This window comes from Prinia subflava, chromosome 12 (genome assembly GCF_021018805.1).
Source record: "Prinia subflava isolate CZ2003 ecotype Zambia chromosome 12, Cam_Psub_1.2, whole genome shotgun sequence".
Classification (NCBI taxonomy): Eukaryota; Metazoa; Chordata; class Aves; order Passeriformes; family Cisticolidae; genus Prinia; species Prinia subflava.
Genome location: NC_086258.1, coordinates 13,642,892 through 13,651,932, shown reverse-complemented (window position 1 = coordinate 13,651,932; position 9,041 = coordinate 13,642,892).

The following is a 9,041-nucleotide window of genomic DNA, read 5'->3' as shown; positions in this document are numbered from 1 at the left end:
GGCTGGCTCGGCGCTGATGGACGAGCGGTGTGACCTATCGAGGGAGGGGAAGGCGGGGCGGGCCCGCCCCCCGGAGCGGCGGAGCCGTCTCCCATTGGCTGGCGGCGCGGCACGGCGGCGCGTGGCCACGTGGTGATGTTGTGGTTGCATCAGACGGGCGCGGGCAGACGCCGGGAGCGCGGCTGCAGCGGTGCGGCTGCAATGGTGCGGCTGCAGCGGTGCTGCCAGGGGGACACGGCGACAACGGGGTGCTGCAGGAGCCGGGGGTGGCCTTAGGGAAGGTGTGGGCGAGGGGATGGGGCGGGGAAAAATTATGGTGACACCGCTGACCGGAAAACCAGTCAGTCCGCCTCTCCACTTCCTTGGCTAAACAGTGCTTTGAAGAGTTGTGCTTCTCTTTTTACAGCATTGACATCCTAAACTTAACGCCATTTCTGCATCATTCCTGTGCTTAACACCGCTGCTGCCCTGGGGGGTGGGGCTCAAATCTATCAGGGAAAACACAAAGGAAAACAAACCTCCGAGCCAGTCACTAAATGACAAATATTCCAGGAGCCAGTGCTATGACATTACCAGCGCACAGAAACGCCGGGGCAGGGCCTGCAAACCCCCTAATTAGATGAGTAATCCTCATGTGAGTGCTGAAGTCATTGGCCCCAGCTCTCTTGATGTGCACCACAGGACTTTTGGAAAAAGAGCCACATGCAATACCATCTCCATGAGGCAGATTCCATGTGGACACATATATCTGCCTGGATTAATCCCCCTCCCCAGCGTGAGGGCCTTGGAGTGCCTGGAATATTCCCCTGTGAGGGAGTTTGAAGCCTGCAGCAGTGAAGATGATTGATTTTGGGGAGGAAGTAGGAAAACACACATCTTCAAAACACCATTTTGGAGGGAGGTGGATGGTGGATCATCCCTAGGACTCAAAGCACATGAATGACACTGCAGGGAAATAATTTTAAAGGCACCATGGTTTGTGGGAGAAAACAACTTCTTTTCCAGGGGGCCTAGTGGGAAGCTCTAATAAAACCCAAACGTGAAATAGAAAAGCTGGTTTTGAACATCCTGAAACTGTCCCTGTGGATCAGCATAATTTGATTTTGAAACAGGGATGTCAGACAGGAAGTGGGGTTGTGGAAAAAATTTAAAAACAAAACAAAGCCCTCCAACAACAGGGAGACAGTGCCTTGTGTTTAAAAAAACAAAAAACAAACAATTTCTGAGCAACAGCAACAGCTGGATGTTTGCTGCTTGGGCAATCACCATGGTTTTAAAATGAAACCTTGATAAAGCACCCGAGACTTGGGTAACACAATTATTTTTGCAGCTTGACTGATGCAACCACGTTGGTCAATCCTCCTTTGAGCTCACTGCCTGCAAGGGCTGTTTGATCAGCAGAGGTGGGAGAAACAGGGAGTTCTTGTCCTCTGCTCCAGAGTGAAAGGTGCTGGTGGCCTTTGGAGCACGTGGGGTACAGCCATGTCACCAGGGTGGATGTGAGGTCAGGGCAAGCTGCTCCTCGGGCTAGAACTGCTGCTGTGTGTTGGTGAAGCCCTTGGAAACCTCAGGATTTGTGCTCTGGAGCATTTGGGTGCTGAGTGTAAATAGAAGCTCTGAGTGAAACTGAGTCTTTCTGGTAAAGAGATGAGGTGTCTCTGGTGTCTCAAACATGAAGAAGTAGCTGAAGTGATTTTTCAGGAATACAGCTTTGGAGAGAGGTGGTAATTAGCACAGTAGTTAAATCCCAAGGTATTTCTTGGGATCTGAGTATGTGTCACACCTGGGAAAATGGTCTGGCAAGGCCAGCAGAGAGCCCTGCCAGACACCAGGACAGTCCTTGTGCTGATGCATGTGTTTGCTGGGAAAAACATATCAGGAATTGGCCTCCCTTTCCTGACAATCCTGTGACTGAAGTAACTATTGACAGTAACAACCTCAACTCAGTCATTAACTCTAAACCCGGTGCAGAGTGTGACCATTTGATCTCAAATGTTTCCCAGTGCAGCAGACATGGTGTGAGGGATGTTGGTTTGTGATCTCCACCCTGAGTGTTTGTACTGAAGCCTGAAAGGGGAAACAGAGGTGAAGAAGCTGGAAATCAGTGCTGTGCCCACAAAGGCCTCTCCCAGCCACAGCATCCTGCACTGCTCCCATCCCATGGGAATGGTTTGGTACTTTTTGAGAGCTTTTTGGATTTTTCCTGGTTTAGAGTTTAAATTCCAGCTAAGTTCTTCCCTCTCAGATAAAGCCTGTTTCCGCTGATAGGCCTGGTATTTTAAATCTGCTACAGGAAAATAAAAAGGTCTTGGCAGAGCTGAATCTGTTAAATGTCTTTATATCCTTCACTGGAATTCCTGATAACCAGAAGCCTGTTCAGGGACTACAGCCTTGCAGGGGAAAACAGGCAAAAGGTGAATGTGTAATAAGGAGAGCAAGTGTTTCTAAGAGCAAGAAAACCACATTTTCCTGTGGAAGGAGTGGGAAGAGGTGGCACAGACATGGCTTTGCTCTCTTTTGTTACCCTTCCCGAGTGTATCGAGCAGGTGGAGGAGGAAGAAGGGGCTGCATCCCGACCTTTAGGACCTTTAGTACATGAAGTGTCTCTAGGATCTCAGACAGACAATAAATGCTGCCATCTGGTGCCCCGAGCAGGCTGCACACAGCAGGGCCAGCATCCCTTCACACGCAGCGGTCCCTCCTCTCCCGGCTTGTTAAATCCTGCTCTTTGGGTTATCCAGAGGGTTACCTGCACCTCCGCCAGCAGGAAAAAGCACTGGCATCAGAGACAATCGAGCAGCCCTGCTAATGGAAAATGGAGTTTATACCTGCACCCTCCTCGTGCTTTGATGAGTTGCTTGTTGGTTCTGTCACAGCAAATAGGGAGATTTTTCCACTTATGCAGTGGAAAAGTGAGAAGAAAGCAGAGAGCTGGATTGATTGTCAGAGGCTGTTCTGAGTTTGGAAGAATCCTGATCACACGATGCAGGTAGCACAGAAGTCATCACTTCAAAGCCTTTTTTTTTTTTTTTTTAATATCATGGCTCCTGTATTAAATATAAAAGTGTGGGAAAGTAAAAAAAATGGACAGAACACATTTATGAGAGTCACCAGCAGACTGGCTTGTCTTGCTAAATTGTCTGGACAGGTTCTAACTGGGGAGGGGAAGGGGGACACAGGGGAGGTGTGTGTGCACAGGGAAGTGTCACTGCCCTCTGTTTAAAGTACAGAAATTGGGGATGATTCCTGGAGACCCTGAGAGCCATGAGCATCAGCCAGGGTGAGGGAAGAACAGGAGCAGTCATGGCAGACTCCACAGTGAACCTGGATGTCACCAAGGCTTTGTGAGCTTTGCTTTTGGTACTCGTTCCTTTTCTGTTTTGGGTGCTGAGCCTGTCCCAGATCCTGTGCTTGGGAGCAGCCCTTGCAGACCTGATGAGGTCAGGGGAGAGCTCAAAACTGGATGTTGCATTTCCTTGTAAGTTGGATTAATGCTCTTTACCTTGTCCTTGCTCTGGCAAGTGCTCCGTTTCCCTAAGTAGCATTAGGACATCACACTTGCCCTGGTCATGGATTATCTCACTGGGGGCCTGACACTGCTCACAGGAGTGACACAGGCCAAGGGCAGCTCATCTTCCTGGCTCTTTGGGGTGCACACTGGACTCTTTAAAGTCTTGCAGTGTTTTCAGCTGAGAATCATAAGACCTGTACCACAGAGAGCCAAGGGGTTAAAACTGGAAGGGGGAGAGAGAAACATTTCCCTTCCCTTTAAGTCTTGGATACTGCACTAATTGTAATTCCTCTGTAATTATCTAAAGATCAAAAAACGTTTTGACGTGAGAGATCAGAACAAGTTGCATTGTGAGAGGGAGACTGGGAGCACACAGAGGTCCCCACAGCCAGAGGAACGTCGGGGTTCCCACACAGCCTGGTGTGAGCAGGGCAGGGAGCAGCTGGGAGGGAGGACTTTGGGAGAGGCAGGCTCACTGCCCAAGCTCTTAGCAAGGAAGAGTTATCACCTGGGGGACTTTCTACTCTTCCATGCTGGAGGAGACAAGGAGGGCTTTGGAGGAGAAGTGGCACAAAGCATTGGTGTAATAAATGCATTAATAGCAGAGTTCAAATGGAGAATGCACGGCAGCATCTCCACTGCCCACAGCATCTCTGTGGTGCTCACGGAGCCAAGGGAGCCTCCATCCATGCAGATGCAATGTCCTGACTTCTCCTGCCAGCCACACTGGAGCAGTTCTCCTGTGACTGGCCTGAAGCTTGTTCAAGTGGTTCAATGGCTGATCCCCATTGCTGGAGCATGCAAACCTCTCGTGAGCTTGGATTCATGCTCAGCCCAGAAAGTGCTTTTATCTTCATTGTGCTGGAGATGGAGCCAGGCTAAGTGACTTCCTCAGGAGAGGCTGGAAATCGGTAGGAGAGCAGGAATCTAGAGCTGCATCCCTTAATCATCTTACTGCTTCAGATGTGTTACAGCTGGAGAATGAGAAAAGGCTCTATCCTGTTTTCCTGTGGACACACAGCACGGGCCAAGCAAGCCTGAGCTGACATTTCAAAGACCTTTTGTTTTTCAAGTGGGTTCCTTCCATCTGAGAAAATGCTCTATTATCTTGGGGGGAGGGAGGCAGCAGCTTGCCTCAGAAATGGCTCGATTCTGTAGCCACTTTGTTAGATGTTGGTCCAGGCATTATTTGGATGTCAGTCCAGACCAAGGAGAGTGGATCTGACCAACGTGTTTACTTTGCCACCTGCTTTCAGGGAAAAGCACATAAGCAAATTCAAATGTTTTGAATGCTTTTATGTGCGCGTTTATCTTGCAGAAGAACCATGTCCCAGATGATACTTGGAGAGGGAGCTCTCCCCAGTCTGTGTTAAAAGCACAAGAACTGAGGATTCTTTTCAATGGGGGTATTTACATTCTGTTACAAAAGAAACACTGGGAGTATTTCACAGGCATTCCCGGAAAAGAAGTCGGCAGTAGCTGCACACTATCTCAGTGCTCTTTAATTTGGTTTGTGTCAGAGAGATCTCAAAGTCAAGAACCACATTTGCAGATGCTTGGGCAGTTCATGAACTGCTGAGGCTGCCCAGAGGTTGTATAAAGTTAATGATGCAGAACAAAGCCTGTTCACATCCAAACTGCAGGAGGCACAGACCTGCTGCTCTCCCATCCCCTTCCTTCTCTCTGGAGGCATGAGCCTTGCAGGGGCTTTTTTTTTTTGCCCCACTTCAGGTGCTGTTTTCTATCTCCCACTTCTTGTGGGGCAGCCTTACTCTGACCTGGAACTGTTTCCCTCTGCATTAATGCCTGTCCTCATCTGGAACTGAGGAGAAGCAGAATCCTTGAAGTGCAGAGACACCTGAGCAAGGAGTTCCCAATAAATATTGTCAGGAGGGTGCTTAGAGACTTCTTGCCTGGCTGTGGAGGTGGAGGTTAATCACTGATCTAGGACAGAGCTCCCTAGGCCAGAAAAGAGAACGCTGAGTTCAAGCTCAACCCGGCTGGGTGGCAGGAAGAGCACCATGATCAATGTCAGAATTTAACCAGGGTACCCTGGCTTTTTCAAAGTGCCATGGAGCCTGTGGTTCAGCCAGCACAGGAGAGCTGTGTGTGACAGAGCTCTGATGATCCCAGCCTCCCTCAGCACTGACTCAGGAGGTAAAACGTTCCCAGTGCTGCCCCTTGGGTGTTGGGAGCCTTCCAGCTGGGAGCCACGCTGGGATTCTGCAGGGCTGTGCTGCAGCAGGCACGTCTGGCAGATGGAGATGGATTCCCCGACTGGTCTATCTGTTAGATCTGGCCACTTCAGGGCATTTTGTTTCTTGGCACTTGCTTCCTCTGTTTTGAGTCTTACCAGTCATTTTCTTCTTCAAAGCAGCATATGGAAATGGTTTGGGATCTGCCCATAGCAAACTGGTTCTGCACTGGGGACTGTTTCACACAGCTGACGTCAGCCAGACCAAAGCCTCCACACACCACGGCTCAGGGTCCACAGGGGTTCTGAGCCCGTGAGTCATGGTTGGGTTACAGCAGGAAGTTCCAGCTCTGTCTTTCAGACTCTTTTTGGATCATATTTATTCCTTGCTCTGTTTATTTATCACCTTTAATGCGGCAAAATTACAGATTTTATACTGTGAAACTCATCCAGAGGCTAAGGCCCCTTGGTAAACATTGCAGTGCTGAGGGACAAGTGTCCTTCTGTCCCTGCATGCAGATAGTGTCACACTGAAAGCTGTCAAGATCCAGAGTTTGACCTGGAACACAGATGTCCTCAAATAATCTGTTGTTAAAAGAGAATATATTTTGGTTTCTAATCTATGGATCTTCCTATGAATCACTGTGTGATGCTGTGAGCTAAGGTGTGCAGCAGTAAGAGAGGGTTATTTTCAATGCTAGTTAAAGTTTAGATGGAATACCAAGAGCCATGCCTAAAGGATACAGTGTGAACTCTACTGCTGACACCTCATGGTGCACAGTGAGCTCACAGGTTTTAATTCCACTGATTTTCTGATGTAGATTTCGGGGCTGTTTGGGATAATGGCAGCTTCTGTTTGTAGATGAAACCTTTCTGTACCACTAAAACTCCTTTCCCCATTTGCTCCACCCCAAGACACACATGCTGCAGTCACTCTGATCAGGAGTGTTCCAGGTTGTGCTCTGCCCCTTTGAAACCCCATTTGTACCGCAAGGGTGATGGACGTGCATGATTTAACACCTAAAACTCTGTTTGTGTGACAAAACCATTGGCTGCTTCAGTCTGCCACTCATTGGATTAATTTGGTTTTAACCCCAGAGCCTGCTCCAGGACTGTGGCACCTCACAGAACACGGTCCTAAGTTGGGTGGCACCTTCAGCAGAAGCCCCTGGCACTGCAGCTCCCCACAGGCACTGTTAATTTGGCTTCACTGACCTTTCCAGCAGCTCTTTCTGTTCCACGCACACAGCAGGGCTGGGTGACGTCTGTGGGCTCTTACTCCCACCTTGGCTCACACACTCTTTCCCCCCGAGCTCCCCTCTGCTCTCCAGCAGCCACAGCCCTGGGCAGAGGATTGCTCCATGAGAAACTGATGCATAAAGTTGTTTGAAATGAAAGTTGTGGGAATAGTGCTGACGGTAATGCGAGTTGCTTACTCGGGAGTGTTTAATTAGATGGTTAAGACCAGGATCTGACTGTAATTCAGACCAGACCAAAGGGAACAGGGCTTTGTTTGCTTTTCATTTCCCTTACGTCTTCGGTGGTGCGAGAATTAACACACAGGGACGTAGGAGCATCAGCTTATGGAAGTGTGATTTAACTTTGATTTAACTTTGAGAGATCAGCCAGTGCTGGCTCACAGGAGAAGCTGTGTCCAGTGAACCTGGGCTGGCCTCACAGACTCCTCCTGCAAGCTGGTTCTGTTCCCTTCTGTTCCCCTCCTGGCTCCAGGACTCCAGCAGGGATTGCATCAAGTACAACAGAATTCTTGTTTCCCCGAGAAAGAGGACGTTGCAGAACAGGTTTTACACACGGGGCCGAGCTTTGTTCCAGATGGGATCTATCCCAAAACAGCACCGGGGCTTGTCCAAACAAGGAGGAGTGAGATGTGACACTAGCAGGCAGCTTGTGAAGAAAAAAGGGGAGGTAAAAAGCCAAAAAAGAAAAGTGTAGGTGGGAATGCAGATGATTTTTTGTGGTGTTCAAAAACTTCCAGTAGTTTTGAGTTACAGAAGGAGCTGTTCTATAACCAGGTGAGCAAGTAATTTGGTATTTTGACACTGTACTCTGACACAACCATTTGTTTCACAAATATTAATTACTTATTTATATTTTTTGTAAAAGTACTAGCTTTGAGCTTAATGTCAGAAAATCCTGGACCCTGGCTTCTAATTAACCCGGATCAGACAGAAGCTGTCAAAGATTTGGGGAATCCAAATCAGGGGCTGGACTGGGTCTGTTGCAATTGCAGGTCCAAGATCTACACCCAAGTTATTACTCTTTATTTCTTTAATACAAGAGCTAATAAGAGACCCCACAACAGGTAGTTCCTGATGGCTCGTGTGTAAACACTATTATGTTCTTATATCAAAATTTACATTAGACTGTTGCTATTGAGAGTAATTTTCACTGTACATTATGTGATTCTTCCATATGAGTTAAGCACAAGCGAGCGTTGGCTGAAATGATGTAACATTAAAATAAAAAAGTGAGTTAAATTCTGTGTTGCAAGATCAGCAAATGCGCAATTCAGGGTTCATTTTTAGGGATTATTTCTTCTTCCCAAGCCCAGACATGGGCTCTGCCTGTGCCAGCACAGCCTGGATATTTGGTGACTTCTTACTTTAAATGATTTATTACAGCTTGGAGCGGACAAAGTGAAGGGAGTCAAAGGGCTCATCTCAGCCATAAAGACACATAAAATAATTCCCCACGTGGATTTATATCGACTGTAGTGAAATCTCTGCCAAACTTGAATATCCTTTATTTCCCTCCACCTATAACAAGCTCTGATCTTTCAACTGGCTTCTTTCCAGGCCGGGGATCGCCAGCACCCGCGGCCGTGTCGGTGTGGAACTGATGACCCGGCGGGTCCCGCTCTCCTCTGGGCATCCTTCTCCTCCCGACCATTCCCGTTCCCCTCAGGGGATCCCATTCCCCTCAGGATTTCCCACCCCTCCCGCCATTCCCGCTCCCCTCAGGTGTTCCCGCTCCCCTCAGGGTTCCCCACCCCTCCCGCCATTCCCGCTCCCCTCAGGAGATCCCGCTCCCCTCAGGGTTCCCCACCCCTCCCGCCATTCCCGCTCCCCTCAGGGGATCCCGCTCCCCTCAGGATTTCCCACCCCTCCCGCCATTCCCGCTCCCCTCAGGAGATCCCGCTCCCCTCAGGGTTCCCCACCCCTCCCGCCATTCCCGCTCCCCTCAGGGGATCCCGCTCCCCTCAGCGGGCCACCCTCCCTCACCCCGTGCCCGCCAGCCCCGCGCGCCTTAAAGCCGCAGGCTCCTCCCGCGCTGCTCCCCCGCCCGTGCCCGCGCCGCGCCCACCGTTGCCCCTTT